At 46.0% G+C, this 23,301-nt stretch overlaps 1 protein-coding gene and 1 long non-coding RNA gene across 2 annotated transcripts in view; both read right to left on the bottom strand.

The window, feature by feature from the left end:
• KAZN (kazrin, periplakin interacting protein) overlaps positions 1–23,301 on the bottom strand; it is a 992,786-nt gene that overhangs the window by 792,215 nt on the left and 177,270 nt on the right. The window lies entirely within an intron of this gene.
• On the bottom strand, positions 1,089–23,068 carry LOC116668259. The gene is made up of 4 exons (XR_004325353.1): positions 22,938–23,068; positions 21,167–21,170; positions 1,378–1,390; positions 1,089–1,100 (listed from the first exon to the last, which is right to left on the bottom strand). It is a non-coding gene; the product is annotated as an uncharacterized LOC116668259 (long non-coding RNA).

Below are 23,301 nucleotides of genomic sequence, written 5' to 3'. Positions count from 1 at the left end.
TGGCAGGGGAAAGAAATGGGAAGAACCTGGGTCCTAAATAACATGGTTGAGCCTCTGAGTCAATCAGCCCTGAAGCTTACCCAGCCTTGGAACTTCCTGTCAGATGCTATAATACATTTCTATATTATTTAAGTCAGATTCAGGCTGATTTTCTACTACTTGCAATTGCAGGCATCTTAACTTACAGAATATACATGTACACACACACACACACACACACACACACACACACACACTGCAATACTTATTTAATGCTGGACAAAGCATTTTACATGGAGTATCTCATTTAATCTCTCTAACAACACTGCCAAGTCCATGCTAATAGTATCCCCATTTTACAGATGGGGAACCATACATAACTTAAAAAAGATTACCTTCTTTGTGCAAAATCCATATCCATTATGTGGTACAACCCAGATACACATCTCAAGCCCTTGAAGAAAGAATTCCCTCATGGTTTGGAACGGGCTGCCTGGGGAAATAACGACAAAAATGCCTCACATCTGTCAAAGGCTTACTATGTGCCAGAAACTGTTGTCAGTATTGTACACATCTGGACAGATGTGACCCCCCCTCAATGGTCCTATGAAACAAGTACTACTATTATCTCCATTTTGCAGGTGAGGAAACCAAGTCACAGAGAACTTAAGCAACTTGCCCAAGGACACCCAGCTGGGAGGTGGTGGCAAACGGATCTGGACCTAAGCAGTCCAGCTCCAAAGTCTGTGTGCTTAAGTCCTCGAGGCACAGGGTCATCCCTTGGGAGGAACCTGCCAACCAGACATCTCCAGCTGTGTTAATAGGTGGTTGATCACATGCCAGGAAGGGCCAGGGCAGTGAAGCCACCCAGAGCAGTTTGCTGGCTCATGCATGCAGAGGGAGTGTCTTGCTTCTTACTGGAACTTAATTTCTGGATTCCAGAAGTGTTGCTCTTGGCTGCCTTGAAACCCAGAGGGGAACCCTTGGGTCTGAACCTGCCGGACATCTCCCCTGGTGTGAATGGCACCCCCAAGCAAATTCTTAAGGGTTGAGCTAGCCTTGGAAAAACTCCTGTGCACTTTAGTTCGGATGTCTCTTTAACAAAAGCATTTCCCTTACACCTCCCAGCAGCTTCCCTTGCCTTTATCCCACCCTGGGCAAACCGGGGACAAGTTAGTTCCTGCCTCGAAGACAAAGAGGAGAAATCCTTCTTGAGCTTCAAAGGAAACTTCACAACGCAGAAGGGAGCAGCGTTCTGGCTCTGGGTGACCTTTAGTGACTCCCAGCCTCCAGTCACCCCACCATTAGTCTGAGCAGCCTCCTCCTCCTCCAATCCCAGTCCTCAGTCAAACCCCACAGCAGAGCTGGTGGCAGTAATTACTAAGGCTTGGCTCATACGAGGCTCTTCCCACTTGGGCAGGGGATTGGCAAAGAGTTGCATTTGGAGCTTTCTGTTTACAAACAAACTACTCTTAATAGACACTAAGCCAGGCAGCAGCAGCTGAGGAAAGGACTCACATCCCCACCCACTGCCCTTCCCTTTCCTGGTGGTTCAGCTGTCTTTCATCCTTCCCACAAAAGCTGTGCACCTAGGTCCTTAGTCAGGGCTGGAGGAAACTCTCAGGTGTTCATGGAATGCCTTTCTTCAGCATTCTGCCCTCTTTGAGTGACTAAGGAGGATTTTGCTGCTGATCCACTGTATTTCAGCACAATGTCCTGCGTGCATTTTCTTTTAAATGCTTTGCGATAGTTTAATGATACTAACATGCCAGAACCTGGGTTAAGGACTTTATATAAACTTCTCAGTTAGTTCCCTGGGACAGCCTGTGAGGTGGGTACTACCATCATTCCCGCTTTACAGGTGAGGCCTCTGAGAGTCTCAGCAAGGCTGAATAACCTGCCCAACGTCATAGATTCGGGGCAAGCCAGGGGAGGACCTGCTGTGCCCAGTTGAGCTGGGGATCCCAATCACTCCAGACTGCTTCCCCCAGAGGGAGATTCGGTGCAAACCAAGTGGCCACCCCGGAAACCGACACACCAGGCAGCTTTACGTTCCCCCCATGACAGGTTCCTCTGACTTTGCTCTCTGAGGCCTTAACTGGTCACACAAAGAACTTCACTCCCCACCCACCTTCTTCCCGTCTGCATATGCGATCCCTCTTCCTTTCCTTCGAAGACACCCAAAGAGAATCACTGCTTAGGAACCAGCCAAAATATTACCAGTTCCCCACCTGGCATGAATAAATTTTTTTCAGCAGGGGGAGGGAGGTAATTATCTAATTCAGGGGAGGTACTGGGGATCGAACCGAGGACCTTGCACATGCTAAGCATGCACTATACCACGTGAGCTATATAACCTCTCCCTGAACAAAATTTATATTTGGCACTTTCTGATGTTCCTCATTCCTTAGAGCAAGGGCCTTATCTCTGTGACTTCAACCCACTCCCCAAATTTCAGCAAATTTACAGCAAATAACATCCTTTTGGAACCTTTTGAGCAAGCTCCACTTTGATCAGAGATGGCAAATTAATCCACACATTAAATTTAAGCTACAGATCTCCCTCTCTTTTAGAAGTTATTCCAGTTTGGTCAAAACTCTAAAACTCCTCTCCTTTAAAAGTTAGGGTGGGACAGATAAACAGAGGAAAATGAAATGCCCACGTAGGTTGCTTAAATGAAACCTTGCTTCATTCTGTCAAATAGTGAGAAATTAAAACAGCTTCCGAGGAGAACCATCAATGCCTCAGAAGGGGGCTTTCTGAAGAAAAATCTTTGCTGTCCCAATGCTTGTAAATAACATCACAGTCTTTAGCCTCAAAGGCCCCAGGATCCCTGAAATCTTTGATCATCTAAATCTAGCTGTTTTCATAAGCATTTCAGACAGCAGGCTAATTTTTATTCCCTAGACAGCCTCGTACAGTCAGACTGCAAGTCCAGGAAGAACGTCAACTTTTAAGAACGACCCAGACCCTTGCCAAGACTAAGAGCCAGATATCAGCTAAGTTGGCTGACTTCAAATCAGTGTAATTACTCACTGTCCCCTTGGAGAGGAACATAAAATTTTACTATACGCTGCTTATTATTCAACCGATAATTACTGAGCAGGTAACATGAGCAAGGCCCCCTTTCAGGATCCTGTGGGGAAAGCAGAGGTGAATCAGGCCTGGGCTCTGCCTTTGCAGTTCAGTGAAACAAAGAAGAGATGAGCCTACCCAATAAGGGGCGTGTGTGTGCGTGTGTGCGTGTGTGCATGCACACGCGTGCACGTACACATGCGGTGAGCCACTCTCAGGATAATTTCCTGGAAAGGTGGCATTTCATCTAAGATTTAAAGAGTGAATAGAACTACAGGTAACTTTTCTATCTTTTCAATTTTTCCTTTTATTGCTGACAAATTGTGTAGTTAATAACAGTCAAGGGTGGGGGGATCTGGGCATGAGATGAAGGCCAGTGTGCTTCAAGAACACCATGAAGGCAGAGGCCTGGAAGCAGGAAAGCCCAAGGTGGACCATTCAGGAAAGGACATGCTGTTAGTATCTTTCTTTGCTATACACCAGAAATTGACGCATTGTAACTGACTTATACTTCAATTGAAAAAAAAGAAGAAGCCAATCTATAAAGGCTACATGCTGTACAATTCCAACTATATGACACATTTTGGAAAAGGCAAAACTATGGAGACAGTTTTTAAAAATCGGTGCTTGCTAGGAATTAGGGAGAAGGGAGGGATAAATAGGCAGACGCAGAGGGTTTTTAGGACAATGAAACTGTTACATATGACACTGTAACAGTGGATACACGTTATTATACATTTGTCAAAACCCATAGACTGTACAACACCAAGAGTGAACCCTAATGTAAACTATGAACTTTGGGTGATAATCACGTCACTGTAGCTTCACCAGTTTTAACAAATAACCACCCTGGTACAATGTCAGTGTTGACAGACACTGTGCACATGTATGGAGAGAGAGTATATCGGAATGCTATTTATGCTCAATTTTGCTGTGAACCTAAAGCAACTCTAAAAAATTAAGTTTATTCATTTTTTTTAAAATGGGAAAAAAATCTTTCTTTGAAAACAGTCATGAATTTGCTCCTTTGTCTACCAGCAGTGTGGTGTTTGGGCACCCCGAACTAGCAAAAACAGAGATTTCTATCCTTCATTACTAAAGGAACTTCTACTAAGATAAAATGATGGTTTAAAACAGTGACTGAGAGCACCCGCTCTGGAGTCAGTCTGTCTGGAGCAAACCTTAACTCCACCATGTCCTGGTAGCATGACCTTGGACACATCAGTTGATCTTTTTGAGTTTGTTTCCTTATGTTTGATTTGAGAAAAATAGTCATTGCTGCCTCATAGGGTTGTTGCGATTGAATGAAATAATCCCTCTGAAAACGCAGGTTGCTTGGCAGAACGAGACTGCCCTGTGAACGTACATAGTTGTTCCAACATCCAGGGACAATCTTTCTAGGCCCTGTCTGCATGAAGCTATTGATCTGACCATACTGACCTGCTGGATGTTTTTTCTTAACAATGTCATTTAATAAAAGTAGCCAGTGACACTCATATTCTATCATTTTACCTTTTTATATTACCCAGGTTTGATCTTCTTCAAAGTGGAACCCCAGGCACAGAGATAAGGAAGTTGGCTCTGATCCCATCCCTAGCTGGAGGGTGGTTGCATCAGGCTTAATCCTAGAATGTCTCACTTAAAACCACTTATTTTTCCACCACTGGATGCAATCTGTTAAATATCTTAATGTCACGAATGTATTAATCAGGATTCGTTTTGTAACAGCAGCAGAAATAAGAAATGCATTGTTAAAAATAGATGTATTGTTTTACATGATGAATAGTCCACACTAGATTTTCAGTCCCAGCAGGACTTGGAAGCCAAAAGGATGTGATTAAGCTGGCTTCTTGCTGTCACCTGCTGCTCCTTGTGGCTTCATCCACAGGCTCCATGTGGTAGCAAATGGCTGCCAGCGTCCCTAGCCCTGCATTCCAAGAGGCATTCCAAGTGAACCACCTTGGGTTTGTGTGCCTATGAACCCATCATGGTGGCAGTGATGGGATTATGCCAATTAGCCCCGCCAGAGCACTAACTCACCACTCAACAGACTCCTTGGAAGAGAGTATGAGGACTCTGGCCAAGAGAAGATCATTATTTCATCACGTGTCCAGCCAAGCCTCACCAGCTGAGCATCAAAATGGGGCTGGCTCCTTGGAGGTCATTCAGGATTCTGTTCCCAGAAGAAGGGAGAGACCCACTGGGCAGGCCAAACCAACATGTGTCTACTGAGGAACAATGTACAAAAATGAGTCAACATTAGAGATAAAGCTTTGATAATAGGAGTTAGCCATTACTAGGTAACATAAGAGGAAAGTATTTTCTGATTAAGAGAGAGTCATACAGAGGTCCTCTACTTTCAAGTAATTGGAACATCTTCAAGTGTGACATCATAGGATGCCCACAATATCCTGACCCAGGGTGATCTTGTCTACATCCATTCCTTGTCCCGACCCATCTTTCCTGCTGTTCTCAGTTGATGGAGCAACAGGTAGAATCATAATGACAGGGGTGTCAGGAAGGGGTGACTAGGACCACAAAGGTCGTAGAAACCATGTCATATAAAGAGCAGTTAAAGAAACCAAGTGTGTCTATACTGGATTAGAGAAAAGAAGGCAGAAGATGGACATGCCACCTCCTAATATTTTACAGGCCATCATTCAGAGAGGAAAAACACTGTTAATTCTATATTTTCCTAAGAGGCAGCTTTCCAACTGACGGCTGGAAGTTATAAGAGGGCAGCTTTCTGCCTCAACAGAGCTACAGCGGACATTTGTCAACTTTGTTCTCCAACATGCATCCTTCCCTTTTCTGCTTACAGTAGCCTGATTTTGTTCCTGGGTGATGCTTTCTTCCATTCTCATCACATGTAGTTTGAGCAGCTTCCATTCCCAGCTCAAGGACATAGCCGGTGATCAAGGTTTAAACCAAGCAGCTCAATCCATCCTCCAGGCCACAGTCCCTGGTCGGCAGTGGCAGACAGTTCCTGTGCCCCTCGGCCCACCTGTGCTTATGTCTGAGCTGGGGTGCCCAGTTCCCAGGACACTGGTTGCATAGCCCAAGCACCTCCTTTTCTGAAGCCCACCTCCTACTCCAGCTCACTCAGTCTGAGCTGAGGGCAGTTCAGAGTGGCCAGTGGAAAGGCTACACGTGGCCTCTAAGGATAACCTTCCACCAACAAGGATGGGAGACGGAGTATCAGTGACCCACTGTCCTGTCCTTCAGGGGGACAATTCTGAGACACATGCTATGCAATTTCTCAGAGGTTCCTCAGTGGGGTGGAGTCTTGTGTGTCCACAGCAATAACCAGCTCAATAACATAACCTGGATCATCTTTTCCTCCTTCCCTTGGTTCAGCTCTCAAATTAACCACCTGCACTCAAGTCCTAGCCTCAGGCTCTTTGGATGGGTGGGACCCAAACCAAGTCATTAAGGAACAGAAATATTATCCAGTTTGAACCAATGAGAGAATGAAAATTCCTCCAAATTTAGGAAGGAGCCATTAGTCTGATATCACGGAAAAATATGAGGCTGAATTTGTCAGAGGCCACTCAGAAGAGCCTGAGATTGGAGCCAACTAGGAGGAAAGAGCTCTGAGATGGGGCCTGGCGTTACCCTTTGAGCCCTGAATCAAGGGGCACCTGAAGCCCATCCTACCTGGAGTCTTAAAAGTATGTGACCCAAAAAATTCCCCTTTCAGCTTAATCAGTTTGAGAGATTTGTTCCCCTACCACTTTCAGCCATAAGATTCTGAACTACAACCGCAGGGAAGTTTCTTTATTTACTTAGTCCGGCCCAACAATCAAAAAAGTCTGACATGAAAAGTGTCAAGCTCCCCAGAGCGGGAGAGATGCAGGCGGAACACAATCAAACCTGCATCTGACGTGGCCAGAGAAGGTTTTCCTTCCACAGTGAGTTGGTCGGAGGTGTTTGGGGGGTAAAACTATACAATTTCCAAGATCCGTTTCCTCTCTCAAGTAGCTGGCTGACCAATGATTCATTGAACAATGAATGTACTGGTGCAAACGCTCCCTGGCTAAGAGGAGACAGGTGACAGCGCTTCCTATCTGTCCTTGCTTACTCAGGCTGTCATTCTCCAGTTGTCAATTAAGCAGTGACATTTCACCAGTAAGTCATTGTTTCTCCTGCTGTCTCTCCACCCCCCAGGCAATTTGGTCTGCTGATCCTTATTTAAAGAGTCTTGTTCAGAATTACATAAGTGCTTCATTCTCTACTTGTATCGTAGGGTTGACAGGATAATCAGCTCACACAGCATTAATATGACTCCCCCAAAAAAATGATTTCGCTAAGGAAGACTCAGCTGACCTCAGAGGCAGTGAGAAGAGGGATTCACAGCTTTCTGGCTAATCACATCGTAACTCCAAACAATGTACTTTCACTCGGGGTTAGCCTAATTATCATCGTGATGGCAGGAAAGTCAGATGTGCCCTATACAGGTTCACCAATCTCCCCCAAAGACCTGCTCCAGCAAGGCATGCTATATTAATATTTATTTTTGCAGTATTAGCATACATTAACCAAATAAGTAGGCAGGAGGAAATAACTAATCCCAGAATTTTTTTAATTAAAAAAAATGGCCTATTAATGGTGAAAAATATACTGACTCTTGTTCTTAAGGGTAACATCCCACCTTGCATACCGAACAAGCTGCCCAGCATGATTATTAGCTGGAGCAGATTACAGATGAGAGCAAGTCCCCATGGATGGCCAGATGGAGGGGCCCTAGTTACTTGTCCCCACATTTGGAAAAAGAGACCATAATGCTGTGCTCAGAGCTACATAAAGGAAGATAAGAAATAGGGAGATGGGTGGTATCTCTTTAAACTTTTGACCAAAGGAGAAAAAAAAAAAAAAAGGCTTTGAATCCGAAAGCCCTAACTCAGTTATGGCCAGCAGAAAGAAAATAAAAAAAAAGAGACAGACTTACTGACGGTTGTAAAATGTAATTGATATGGTTTCTGAATCTTGTTCCTGAAAAAACAAAGTTTCGTCTTGTCAGCTATTATGTGTACAGTTTGCTTGCTCTACTTGCTCACTTTCTTTCAATTATCTGCGTACATAAAATGTGACAAGGGCTGCCTCTCTTTTAATTTATTTTTCTGATCTGATGAGTTTCATACATCAGGCAGCAGAAACATGAAATGTTTTCCTTTGCACAAAGGCCAGCATCTCAGTAAACTCACAAATGGATAGGAACACATCTCTCCCTCCCTCCCTCCCTCTCTCCCTGTTTTCTACCTGATGGCCTTCCTTTTCCAGCAACCGCTAGGGAAATGGAGAGGTTTGTAACACCTGTCACAAGAAGAGCATGGAGACGATTGATGGGATGTGCTGAGTGAGCTCCAACAAGGATGCCTCCCCTTGAGGCTGCAGCCCCAGACTCATTTCAGCTCTGGGAAGACACCGAGCAGCTCCACAGATGGGCAGCTGGCCAAGAGCTGCCCCCTCTTCCTAATCCTCTCCTAGGAAAGCAGAGGATCTGGGGGGAATCTGAGGGGAAGGGGTGGGCACATGGCTGTTCTCCCTTTCATGTCCCACTTACGTAGGCCTGAAAAGAACGTACCTTTGGCTGGGGAGGGAAGGAACTGGCATATTGGCTGGATTTTTAGGACCAGCAGCATGTCCACTAGATACGGTCAGAGGGACCAGTGTCAGGGGCAACAGGGGGTCCAAAGACCAGGTGTTCGTCTGGTTCCTCTGCAGCCACCTAGCCTCCAACAAAACATCCCCTTTCACACCCTCCTTCCTAGGAACAGAGAATCTTTCAATTTTGAATGCAACGTCAGCAAGTTCAGTTCCACAGACATATCCCTACTGTGTGCCGGGCTGGGCTCTGGGCAGTAGGCTATGAAGTAACAAAATCCCTGTCCTTTAGGAGCCCCCGGTTTAGCAAGAAAAGCAAGCGCATAAATCATGACTAGGAAACCAATGAATCAGCAAGACCAGCTGGTGGGTTTGTGCTGAAATGCCCTGCAGGATGGCACGGCCAAGCTGGCCAGGCACAAGCTCCCACAAGACACACTTCCAGCACCAAGAGTGCTGTGTGCTCTGAATTCATGGCCCAGTGGGGGTGTCCTCAGAGGACACCAGCCCTGCCAACACCTTGGCCTTAGGCTTCCAGAACTATAATGAAGTCAGTTTCTGTTGTCTCCGCCACCTGGTCTGCAGCACTGTTACGGCAGCAGGAGGGGACTGACAGCTTTATTTCCTCCTGGCATGCCTTCCACCCAGAAGCCAGGAGGCTAGAGAACTCATTGACCTCATCACCCCACGTTGGCTGGCCAACAAGGGGCTTAGAGCCAGCCTGAGGTGTCCCTATCCATTGACCGCACCATGACCTGAAGCGCCAGGGCAGTCCCGCACGGTCTCAGGCCCACGAGAAGATACATGGGCATCCCGCACACCAGAGACCCTGTCCCACCTGCAGTTCAGAGACCAGCGCTGAGCCCCTGTGCCCTGAACAGCAGCTTCCACTTGTAACAGAGGAGAACAAAATCTGACTCTATGTTGGATCTGTTCCTTTGGCTTTGACCACTGTGCCCTGTGTTCTAGGCTTAGTTTTGCTAGCTCTGCACTCAGGTAAAGATAACAAGTTGCAGAATAGAGAATAACATTTGTTTTGTTGGAGGTTTTGCAGGAGCACCATGACCTGGCCCACCTGGAAAGCTGCAGGAACAAAGAATTCCTACAACAAGAAGTTTGCAGCAACCAACCATACCCCCTCCCCTGTTTTTTTCTTTTCTTTCTTTCTTTCCTTTTTTTTTTTTTTTTTTTTTTTTTTTGTATAAAAGGAGCCTGTATTCTGACTGGAGCAGGATGGTTCTCTAAGACATTAGTTGGCCATCCTCTAGGTCTGTCAGCTTTCCAAATAAAGTCACTATTCCTTGTCTCCCGATTTATTGGCCTGTCATGCGGCGAGCAGAACGAGTTTGAACTCGGTAACACACTGAGCTCCAGCCACTCTCGGATTTGTATTCCAGCCTCACATTCTCATTCAACCCCTGGAGGCTTTCAGATTTTAGGTCCTGCAGCATCTTACCAGCCCTGACTATGGCTCCTTCTCCTCCTGCCCCCACCCTACTCCTCCTACTCCCACCCCACTCCTCCTACTCAGCATCATAAGCTGCCCTGGGTCCTTCTGTCTATGTCTCACACACTTCTTCAAAAGTCTCTTCTTTCCAAAAAAAAACAACTCGATGATCGGATAGCCCAGTGTGTCCTCAGCACCTGCACAAAGCCTCGCACACAGTTTGGGCTTGATATATATTTCATGATCAAATCTATAGACTGGACAAATAGACACACAACAGTGTTCCTCTAATAACCATGTGCATTCTCCTCAAGGCAGGACTCGAGAGGCAAGTGATAGCATTTCAGTTTATTTATTTAGAAAGTAGTTTCTCTCTTATCAAGGATGAAGGGGGTAAGGTTAGAAGACCCCGGAGCACTTTTTAACCAAATACAGATACGGATGAAAGCACAGCACCCACTGCTAATTTCCCCTGAGTGAGAAATACCCTGTCACTGTTAGCATCCAATCTCCTGGCCTCCTGCTTTCATCACAGCATCCGAGTTATGTGAGCCTTTACTCTTACAGGGCACAAAACACACACTGGGACAGAGACCAGTTGAGGGTAATGCTTTTCTCAGCTATCAGGAAATGTATATAGGCTTCATGGACCCCACATTACCTCTGAAGTTTTTTCAGATCCAGCACATCCTGTATTAACCCCCTTCCTTGTTCTTTTTCATTTTAGTTTCAGCCTTCACTGTGAAATAGTTTTGCATCTGGACGGTGAAATCAAACTTGCCTAAAGGGCAAGGAACGCCATATAATCATAAATTGAAAACTTGCAAGTTGGAAAGAGGTCACCAGAGGCAAAGAAATGGTGGAAGACTTTAAGATTTATGTCAGCATTCTGTAGGATCCAGCAAGAGCAATGGAGGTTTATGGAAGGGATGGAAGACCCAAGATTGAGTGACAGATCAGCCCCTTGAAAGCTCTGCGGCCTTGAGGAAATCACCTCACCTCTCTGACCCTCCTTATTTTTTTATTTTTTATTTTTTGCATTTATAAAATAAAGACAACATGTTGACACTGAATATCTTGCACGGTGTTTGTAAAATTCAGACGGGACCCTTGGTCACTGCACTGCTGTGTACAAAGAAGTCCATCAGAAGCGAGCAGGGGGAGCCCGGGTGCAGGTTTCAGCTCTGCCCATGAAAATGTACCTGCCTGTGGATGTGAGGTCAATGCCATTTCCTCCTGAGGCTTCAATTTCTTCATCTTAACACGAAATCAATGAATTAACCATCTCTGGGGTGCCTTTTGCTTTTATGATCACATGAAATGCACAAGGTCTGGCTGTTGGAATAACTGGGGGAGGAATTGTGCTCACCTGGGCTGCCTCCCACGGGAACACCCTGGGTGAGACGAGGGTCTGCAGGGCTCACCTGGTCAGAAGCCAGGTCACCTGCAGCCCCTCCTAAGGAATCCCAGCTTCACGTTTGCTCCCCTCCCCAACACAGTCCACAAGGTAGTGGGGAAAATCTGCTAAATCTGCTAACTCTATAAACAGACTTGCCTCTCACCTACAATAAACCCCCAAATCCTCATTACTGTGGCCCCGGCCACTTCTCTGGCCTCACTCACGATGGTGCCAACCTTCCCTGCCTCCCTGTGGCTCCTCAGACCTGCCTGAAACTTTCTTGCCTGAGAGCACTGGTTCTTATCAGTGGTGATTTTGTCTCCTGTATTTCTTTTCTGAGGCAGCTGTAACAAACCACCGCCAACTGGGGACTTAAAAGAACAGAAATTCTCTCCCAGTGCTGGAGGTCAGAAGTCCAAAATCAAGGTGTCAAGGATTTTGCTCCCTCTGAGGCTCCCGGAGACAATCTGTTCCTGTCCCTTCCAGCTCCTGGTGGCTGCCAGTGTCCACTGCCTCCTCTGTCTTCACATGGCCTTCTCCTCCACATCTACGTCTTCCCCTCTTCTGTCCCCACTTATCATTGGCTTTAGGCCCACCTGGATGATCCAGGATGAAACAGGCTCAAGATCCTTAATGCAATCATATCTATAAAGACCCTTTTTCCAGATAAGGTCATATTCACAGGTTCTGGTAGTTAGGTCATGAACATTTATTTTTAGGGCCACCATTCAACCCAATACACGCCCTCTTGTCAGACATCTGTCAATGTCAGAAGACTTATTTGCTACATCTCCCTCTTCCTTCTCCCTAACACACACACACACACACACACACACACACACACACACACACACACACACACACACACTAGACAGACCACAAGCTCCATGAGAGCAGGACTTTGCATCTTTCTGAATGGTATCTCTCTGCTGAAACCAGAGTGGATGCTCCATACACCCTTGCTGATGGGAGGATGGATGAATGGGTGAACACCTAAGAAGGGAGTGGTACCCACAGGCACCATCCATGCCAATTATCTCCTGTAACTTTCCAATGTGGCAGCGCCCTTAGGGGTGCTGATGGGTCCTCAGGGGCTGAGAGGGGCCACCAGTGAATATACTGAGGTCTCCTTTTCCAGAGATCTTAGACAGTAAGATTTTTTCCTCTCCATCTGATGAGTTTAAGTCAACACAAGAGTTTAATGTGTTGCTCAGGATCATTGTAAGTACTGTGATATTACAAATGAAGTTCAAAGCACTATCCTTGACTTCAGCAAGCCTAGACTGTAGTCAAGGAGACAGGACTGAACTCTAAACAGTACTGGCTGGGTTAAGGTAAAGCACTGTTACATACCACCCTTGATCACCAGGATGAAGAGTATGTGTCTGATCCATACTTTGATCCCCATTTGATAATAACGGGCCACTGGAAGGCTTTTTTTGTTTTTAAGATTTTAGTTTTCTAGAGCAATTTTAGGTTTCTGGCAAACTTGAGAGGAAGGTAGAGACTTCCCATATCCTCCCTGCCCACACATGTGCACAGCCTCCCCCATTACACCCAGCTCAACATCCCCCACCAGAGTGGTATGTTTGTTACAACTGACAAGCTTACACTTACACGCCATTACCACCCAGAGTTCATCGTTTACACTGGGGTTTATTTACTCTTGTGTGGTACAGTCTACAGGTCTGGACAAATGCATGATGACAGGTATCCAGCATTATGAGATCGGGGAGGAGTTTCCCTGCCCTGCAAGTCCTCTGTGCTCCATCTCTTCGTCCTCTCATCCCCTGACCAGAGGCTTTTAAATAAGGAAAGTCACCACAGAAGTGGTGATTTTGGAAGATTAATCTTAGACGGTGAAGTAACCAGGGGACGATGGAGGGAGGTGACAGCCCTGCGCACAGACCATCGCAGCAATCTAGGCATGAAATGGTTAACTCCATTGGAACTACCTGTTTATTTCACAAGCAGATACTGAAGCTTGCTCATTTTTCCCTCCTTGCCTCTCTCTCTCTCACTTCCTCTCCTCTTCTGCAAAGCTGGGATTCTCACTTAAAAGTTCATTTGAGTATCCACACACTCCGATTGTCTTCTCCACAACAATGTATTAATTTCCACTGATGAAAACAGGAGTCACAGATGCGCTGGAAGACTCCATCCGGCTGATGACGCGGCTTAAGGTGTGTGCACGTTAACAAGGCTGACAAATGCTGGAGACGAGTATCTCACGGAAGTGTCCACATCTGCATTTCTTGACTTAGTTAAACTCTGTGGCCTTAACATGTCATGAACGCAGCTTTAAAAGAAAAAAAAAAGGCACACCTTTGTGTTTCATTTTATGCATTCAAAGAGGAGAATGCAGAAACGTGGGACTTCACTGTCTGCAGGAAAATGACAATGCAAACCACAACTATGTACCTGTCCCAACAAGAAACTCTGGTGGCCCAAGGAGTGGCACAGAAATAGCGATGGGAATGCCAGAAAACAGCCGGTTTGGTCCTTGCCATATACTCTCAAGTAAATGTGCATCTTTTCTAGATTTTAAAACCACCTTTACCTACCACCCATGCCTCAGCTTCACTACATATATTAACATATATATATATAACTAGATACGTATATATACAAAACACAGTTCAGCTTCCAAAAGAGAGACAATCAAGTTATTTGAATCAAAGTAGGCAAAAACAAGGATGTCACACAGCAGCAGCCACAACAAACAAACAAACAACAGCCAAGGCAAGCATTCCAATTAAGGAGAACATAATGCATGTACATTTGTGTACAAAAGCAAGGACAAAAGAAACTCTAGATCTTAAGGCATGATACTGCAGAAAGTTTCAAGCAAATGGAAAGTGTTTTTTATAGAGAAGCCTTCAGAAGGACAATCCATTTCAAGGATGTCGACGCGCTCACAGCTTGAAAGTTACACACCACGTAGATTATGCAAATGCATCTGGTAGGTGCAATTAGCTATTTCATAACCAGGAGACCATTGCTTCTACTGAGACATTATAAAAGCAGAATATTCTTCTACCGCAACAGAATAAAACAGAGAATAGTAGTCCATAGAACAGGTGACCTGGGCTGGACTATCTCCTTGAGCTTCTGTTTCTTGGGTTGTCAAATGGGAGCAGAAACCTCAAGATTAGGGTAGGAATGAAATGGAATGATAAACGCAGACATTCTTTGTCATAAAGCAGCATGCTCTCCTGAAGTGGAACTTCTGCATAAAATAAAATAAAAGTGGCCCCAGGCAGAAGAGGTTTGGTTCTTTGGTCACAGGAGTGAAGTTCAAAGAATTTGTATTTAACTGAATGACTCAAGTTTTGCCCCAAAGCTTAAAGAGTTATCTTTGACTTCTCACTCCCTTTCTGCCCCACACATGAAATAATTACAGATTCTTACATCTCTTCCTTCAAAACACATTCAGAATCCGACCATCTCTCACCACCTCCACTGGTCACCACCTCCCTGGCCCAGGCCCCATCACCGCTCACCGGTGATTCACACTGTGTCTCCCTCATTGATCTTCTGGTTCCTGCACTTCTGGTCAACAGCCTATTTTCCTGCAGCATCTGGAGCCAGGCCACGTCCCTGCCCAAAACCCTGCCGAGGGTGCTCTTCTCAGAGATCTGTCCCCCCGTCCCTCAGCTTCTTCTCTGATCTCCTGGTCTGCTATATTCTGCACACTGGGTTCCAAACTCACTGACCTTCCAGCTGTTCCTCAAACATGCCAGGCGTGCTCCTGCCTCTGTGCTGGCTCCTTCCTCCATCTGGAATGTTCTTTGCTCAGACAGCCCTGTGGCTAACTCCCTTGCCTCTGCCAGCCCACCTGCTCAAAGAGGCCCACTCCGACCACCCTACTGAAAACTGGAACCCACCAACCCTGACCCCCTACCCTTACCTTTTTGATACTTCTTTATTCACAGAGCTTATCAACTTCTAATATGACTTACTGTTTTTGTTGTTTGTTTTCTGTCTTTTCTGTCCATAGACATGTACTTGAGGGAGGAGTCTTCTGTGTCTTACTCATTAATGTACTCCATGATGGGTCCACAGTAGGTCCTCAATAAATATTCTTGAGTTTCTTTTTTAAAAGTGTTTATTAGTCATAATGATTAAAAGCTTGGATTCTTGACCTAGGTCATTTGCTTTTGAGTCCTGAGTCTCCCATTTCCTGATGTAATCTCTGCCTGATTTTCATCCTGGAAAATTGAAAATTTCTCTTTTGAAGTAACCCCTGTGGAATCACTGGTCCTCACACCCCAGGTTGGTATGTGCTAAACTAGAATTCGGGGCTTCGTTTACCATATTGACCAGGTAGCTGACCAAGAAAAAGCTTTCTAAGGGAAGGTTTACACATCTTCCCCTAGTTAATCATTTTTACAGGCCTGCCATGAGTAGGATAATAAAATCATATTCATATACGAGAGACTCTATCAATTAAGACTCTTTGATGAAGTAACTTGGATGAGCAAACCCAATTACCCACGGTAGGCAAAGCTTGACATGAGGGTTTCTCACTCCAGCTCTTGGCTCTGCTTCCTCTAGTTTGGGCCTCATCCTCTGCCAGCTCTTGCCTCATGGTGGTAAGATGGCTGCCACACTCCAGACTAGACATACTCTCAGATTGTGATCAAGTGGAAGATGGCAAGCATCTTTTTGCCAACATGCCCATGTGGTTCTTTTCCATTCTTATTGGCTCCTGTGCCCATCCCTGACTCAATCACTGTGGCAGAATATGATACTCTGTTTACTTAAAGCCTAAATCAAATGCTTACTAAGTCAGGGATGGATCCCCTCCAAGAGCACACAGGCTGAAAGCAAGCTCAGACACAATTATCTGAAGGATGCATGGGTACCAGAGGCCAGAATAGTACATGTCCTCTGTCCCCAAAACACTGCCAAGGCCCTCCAGGGAGTCCTTCCTCCATTAGGAACTAGCAATCCGTGTTGTTCCATAGGAATGCCGATTCAGTTACCTCTAGGCCTGAGGAGGAAAGATGAGACTCCAGCATCTACTGATATTAAACCTAACCTTCAGGAAAGATGAAACCCAAACCCATGTGAGAAAACTCCACATACAAGGACAAATAGCTTGTCCTTCTGATCTGTCTCCTTTACTTCCTAGTTCTGTGGCTGTGAAAAAGTTACATAGTGTATCTGTGCCTCAGTTTCCTCATCTCTGAAATGGGCACCTTGCTTTTCCCCACCTACCATGGCTGCTGTGAAGATGAAATTGGGTTAGACACACAAAGCCCAGAGAACAGCGTCGGCTTATGGCAGGGCGCTCACTGAATGTGAACAATTTTTATTGTTCTTGCTATTATCAGCAGAGACTAGTAGCCAACTTATTACAGAACTAAGTCTTGTGACACAAGACAGACATGGGTAGTGTTATTAGGCTTGAGAGTCCCTTATGTCTTCCCAAGAGGAAAGTTTTCCCTGAGTGTCAGCTACTGAGACATTTATAGGTACAACTTGTACCATGTCCCACACTGGACTGGACTCTCACTAACTCAAGTTAATCTGTCTGCTCAGTAAATTACTCTAGCCCTTGTCCATTGCTGGTTAATAAAAATAAACCTGAGTTTGTGGTGGCCTAAGACGAGCAAGGTGGAAGATGGAAAGAAACCTATGCCTCGGGACATTGACACCAAGACTTGGGAGAAGCTCCAACGTCTGGTCCAAGCGCAGCAGAATGAAAGAGCATTCTGGCAACCAGATGGCTGCAAACCCCTGCTGACCTTTCACAGTCCCATAATTAACTGCCTGAGCAAGGAAAATACTGACCCTGGCACTGTCAGCTTCAATCTCCGATCTGCCTCCAGCCCCTGCAGCCCCCGCGGGCCCAAGCTCTGGACTCTGTGGTGCTAACAGCCGGGGGAAAGCCTGAGATTCTGAGATCAGCCTGCGACCCTTGATGCTAGTTTGGGGACAGGGAAGAAATGCCGTCTACCTCCCCAGTGAGGAGGGGTCTACCTGCCCCCCTGAAAACTCATGGGTTCCACTTCCTTCTCATCATGAAAACCCCAAATCTGAGCCTGCAGGAAAGAAGAAATGTTTAAAAGGGGTTAAAGTGGACTGGTTTTCATTGGCAACTCAACTTACCTCGTGCTGGTCTCTAGGAAAGACTGAGAACCACGGCTTTAACAAAGGGATTTGACACTGACAGACTTTCTAAGGCTACCCAGCCATGGTACCTCTCGGGTTATCCTGGGAAATCCGAAGCCAACTGTTTTCCTGACAGCTTGGTAAGAGAAGCCAGGAAATCAATCTGTCACAGTCGTTCAAAAACCTTAGCAGGTTTGAGTCAAATTGCAGGTCTGATGTTTAATTAGCAGACAAACAACCAATTCCACTAAAACATTCCCAGCTCTATAACTAATTACTGCTGCAACCCACCGTGACCCATTTATTCCCTCTGGCTCTCAGTCTTCCCATCTATAAAACGGGGGATTCGACCAGACGAACTGAGATCCCCTCCAGGTCAAACATTCTCGTGGCTGTTCTGTTTCTAAGGAACGGTCAGCACCTGCAGTCAGCATGCAAAGCAAAAATTACCCTTATAAATTGCTCACATCACCCACACAGGACCCTGGCTTCAGGTTTTGCTTATTCAACACTGTATCCAATTTCATGCACTCCAAAGTTTGAGAATCACTGAGCAAGACCAAAAATAGGAGCCAAGAGAAGTCAGTAGGCTGGCGTCTGGGTCCTCAAACCAGCCTGCCCTTAAGATAACTACTAAACCCTTGGGGGTAAGAAGTGGATGGTAAAAGCAGGCTGCTCCTGCTTGATTTGGGGATTTGACCTATTCTATTTTAAAAACTCATGGTTTTAAAATCTTAACCCATACTATAGATTTGCTTCTTGCTGTAAGGATTAAATAATATTTTATGTGTGAAAAAGCACCTAGCCCATGAACCGGTACCTGGGAAGCAGGCAATACACATTAGTATCTAAATATCTAAAGACTGCATTTTCAATATTCCTTGGAAAATTGTAGAGGAGAACATGACTGCCTGTCATCTGGTCTTGTAAACTGGGTTTTCCCATTGTGAGCCCACCATACAGCTGCCCCACGCGTGCCCCAGTCTCATGTCCTCTGGCTCCTGACGGGAGGTTCTAACGTCAGCAGAAGAGTGAGCAGCGCAGTTCATGCTGAACTTACATGCTTCATGCTTACATGTAGGAAACCATTTGTGAACTAGAAAACAGTTCACACCAATGACGAATTATTACCCCCATTCATCCGGCCAAGGGGACTGGGCTGGACCCTCCTGTCTTGGTTGCTAATCAGCTAAAATTTGATAGCTCACCGTGGCTGGGCAGTGGTCCGCGATTCACTGGCAAAGAAAACCCCTACAGCCATGAGTTGCCGGCCATCAACGTGGCCAGTCTTATTTGTTGAGGGAGGAAATAAAACATGAGAGAGGCCAAGGGCATTGGCCAAGGTCACTCTGCTACAGAGGCAGAGCCGGGATTCAGACCCGGGTGAAGTCGGTGTTAAGGAGAAGCCCATCTTTCTTCTTCACCTCCCCTCCCCTTGACTGAGGCTTGCTGCTCCTTCTCCAGACGAAAACACTGGGAGGACTGAACTGTGTCCCCCAATCCAAACACTGCAGCCTTAACCCCCAGTGTCACGGTATTTGAAGACGGGGCCTTTGGGAGATGATCAGGGGTAGGTGAGGCCATGAGGGCCCCCAGGATGGCATTAGCAGGTCTCTAAGAAGAGGAAGGGAGAGAGAACTTGCCTTGTATAATCCAGGAAGTTCTCACCAGAAACCGAATCAGTCAGAGCCTTATCTTAGACTTCCGGTCTCCAGAACTATGAGAAATATATGCCCCAGTCTATGGTATTTTTTACGGTAGCCCAGCTGACTAAGATATCAACAGAAATAGGACAGGAAGAGCAGCTAAGGGCAGGGGGTTTGTATGTGACACACCTGGATTTGAGACTCAGAGCCTCCACTCACTCACTGAGCAAACTCACTGACCTGGTTCTTAGTTTCGTCATCCATACAAGAGACTAATAGCACCTACCTCATGGCATCGTTTGGGGGACAAAGTTAGAAATGCTCAGCGTTTTCTAGTATGTAGTAAGCTCTCAGTAAATGTTAGATTAAAAAAAAATACGCTGACACCATGTCAAAACTGACAGTGAGTCATCACTTTTAGGGATCAAGATGTTGAAAGTTCTACTTAAATAGTAACTTGATACCTGAAAAGAGAAATCCATCAAATCATGATCATCATTAACGGTGGATGGGAGAATGCAGGAGAAAGGGAGGGAAGAGGAGAGGACTTCAAGTACAGAGGAGGCCCCAGTGTGACGCTGGAAGACTCGGGGTAGGGGGGTTAGGGACACGATATGGACACCTGGAAAGAGGGGTTCAAGAGACCTGCAGGCTGTGGGCATGTACCCAGAGAAAACTCTAATTCAAAAAGATACATGCAGCCCAATGTTCACAGCATCACTATTTACAATAGCCAAGACATGGAAGCAATCTAAATGTCCATCAGCAAATGATTAGATAAAGATATATATACATACATATACACGTGGAATATTACTCAGCCATAAGAATAAAATAATGCCATTTGCAGTAACATGGATGGACCTAGAGATGACCATATTAAGTGAAGTCAGACAGAGAAAGACAAGTATCATATGTTATCACTTATACGTGGAATCTAAAAAAAAAAAAAATGACGCAGATGAACTTATTTACAAAACAGAAACAGATTCAGACATAGAAAACAAACTTATGGTCATCAATGGGGAAAGGAGGTAGGAGAAGGCATAAATTAGGAGTTTGGGATTAGCAGATACAAACTACTATATACAAAACAGATAAACAACAAGGTCCTACTGTATAGCACAGGGAACTATATCCAATAGCTTGCAATAAGCTATAATGAAAAATATGAAAAGGAATATATGTGTGTGTGTGTGTATTTAAACTGAATCACTATGCTGTACCCCACATACCAACACAACATTGTAAATCAACTATACTTCAATTTAAAAAAAAGAGAGACAGAGAGAGAGCTCCAGGCTGGAGAGGAGAGAATGGCACCAAAACCGTTTTAAACCACCTTCTTCCCAATTCTGGAAATCGCCCGGGCCGTGTCCTGCTCCCAGACTTAAAGGGGAGCCACGGGGACGGCCAAAGCCCTGCTCCAGGAGCAGGCGGGGCACTCCTCAACCCCCCGAACAGCTGACAAACGCAGTCGTCCCCGTGTGCTGCCCACGTGGCCTGCAGGTGACCAGGCTGCCGTGGCTCTAGGGCATCTAGCAGGGCCAGGGCCAGGGCTGCGGCCCACACTGCCCCAGCCTAGGTGGGGGCGGCGCTGTGGGGAGACTGTTCCCTGAGCCCTCCCTGCCCGTGCTGCACCGCGAAGCCTCGGAGGACTCGCTGAGCTGTGAGATGAGGGTGCCCTCCCCTGGACGTTCGCTGCCAGGTTTACACTGAGGTTTGCCCTTCCTCCCAAACTGAGGGCCACGTTCAGGGCAAATGCCTCACAAATCCAGAGGCCACAGGGCACCAGCCAATAGATGCCCTGCTGTTTTCTCTGCTCCACAGCTGTTAGAGAGCTTCCACTGTGCACAGTCCTTGTCATGAGTGATTTCACTGGGTTTTCACCAAAACTCTCCTGGAACAGGAGACTGAGGCTCAGAAAGGCTCAGTGGTCACCCAAGGTCATAGAGCTTATCAGCTACAGAGCTCAGGCGGCTTCCCCAACACCTCGGTCAGGAGCTCAGACACTGTGACCAGACCACCTGCTTCTCGGCACAGACCTTTCATTTATGAGCTGTGCAGTTCAGGATAAGGGACTAAACCTCTCTGAGTTTCAGTTCCCTTATGTGTCAAACAGGATAACCGACTTCAATACAGAAAGATCTTAGGGAAATGACAAGCACAGGGTAAACATTTAATAAATGGCATCAACAGTCACCCTCATTTGTCTGACCTCACAACCTGGCTGTAAGGATTTATTTATTATAAAATAAATAAATGCTCATACAGGCTCATAATAAATAAATAAATAAATGAATGAATGAATGAATGAATGAATGTATGTGTGTCTGTATCTTTAAGTTAAAGTTCACTCTCTGTGTAAAGACAGAATTTAAAAAGCTCAGCTAAGAATGTAGTGTGAGGCTGGCTCTTCCGTCCCCATATTCCTTAGCTGCATGTCACAGAGCTGGCAGGGTATCTGCCACTAAATATCTGCCTCCTTGGGAGTGACATCTCATCAGATCCACAGGTTCCACCCACATGGAAAGGGGAGAGGATTATACAAAGGTGAAGGTCCCTGGGAGTCATCCTGCCTGTGAGTCGCCAAAGGCGAGAAAGGAACCCAGGAGTTCTGACGTCTCATTCTCTGACCTAGACTCATGGGCTACACTCTGGGGTGAGGTGAATGAGAAGCATCTCTATAACCCTGGCTACGTACGGTACCTACTCCACAGAGGGCTGGTCACAAGGCCAAGGGTGTGATTCTGCGTCTCCGTGGCACCCAGTTCAGGAAGCCGGTAGTAAATCAATGAGCCAGGACTGAGGCAGGCTGGGACCTGGGGCCTGGGCCCTTTGCTGCAGTGCTTGCACCGGGACCAAACAACAGAATACAAAGGAAGGACAAAGGACTAAAAGTAACTGTGTGCCTGTGCAGTTGGGGCGAGTTATGGGCAATAAGATACAAAAAGACCAAAAACTCAACTGCCACTTCTGAGGTGTTGGGAGCAAAAGCAGGGCACCAGGAGCAGAAGCAAGATACTGCACGTGATCCCTGCACACAGCACCACCAAGGGGGTGGGCAGGCCACCTAAGCCACCCCTCCAGCCCAACCCCTGGACCCGCCCCTACCCTCACCCCATTTAAGGGACCAGCTCGCCTCCCCCATCAGGGAGGGAGCAAGTGAAACTGTTAGTTGTTTTCGCTCCCTCGTGCTGCAGCACAAGTCCCAGTAGAGCCTTGCCTGAATTTCTAGTCTGGCCTCTTACCAATTTCAATTGATTAAGGAGGCCAAGAACCCTGATTGGCAACAAGATGATATGAAGGGATAAGAGCGGTACAGGAAAACCACAGGCCTCTTTAGCCCTCCTGCCTTCTTCCCTTCCTTCTGTGTATTCTTACTGGACACCCCCTGTGTGCCAGGGAATGCACTGGGTCCTGACTGTACAGCTGAGAACAAGTCTGGCAAAATAAGGTTCCTGCCCACATGACTATATGGTCCCAAGCAGAAGTCAGCAAACCTTTTTCTGTAAAGGGCCAGATAGTAAATATTTCTAGCAGTAAATATTTCCAGCTTTACAGTCCTCAATAGCAACTACTTAACTCTACCACTACTCAACTCTGTAGGAGCAAAGCAGCCGTAGACAATAGTAAAGGAATGAGACTGGGTGTGTTTCAATAAAACTTTATAAAAACAAGTGGTGGCCACATTGAGCCTGCAAAAGAAAGTTTACCAATCCTTGGTCTTGTTGATTGAGACAAAGAACAAAATAAAATGAAAAATAAACAAGATCATTATAAGTCATTATAAGTCCCTTGAAGGAAATACAAAGACAGAGACAGCGAACAAAGTGGAGGAGGAAGTTGTTACTTTAGATGAGGTGGTCAGGGAGAACATCTCTGAGGAAGTGACATTTAAACAGATACCTGAAAATGAAATAGGAAGGAAGTGGGCAACAAAGGAAAGAGTCCTGGGGAGGAGGAGCAGTTGGTGCAAAGGCCCTGAGGCAAGAGGGCACATGGGATGTCCAGCAGGGCAAAGAGACTAG

This window comes from Camelus ferus, chromosome 13 (assembly GCF_009834535.1).
Source record: "Camelus ferus isolate YT-003-E chromosome 13, BCGSAC_Cfer_1.0, whole genome shotgun sequence".
NCBI classification, from domain to species: Eukaryota; Metazoa; Chordata; class Mammalia; order Artiodactyla; family Camelidae; genus Camelus; species Camelus ferus.
This window is presented reverse-complemented; position numbering and strand designations above follow the sequence as displayed.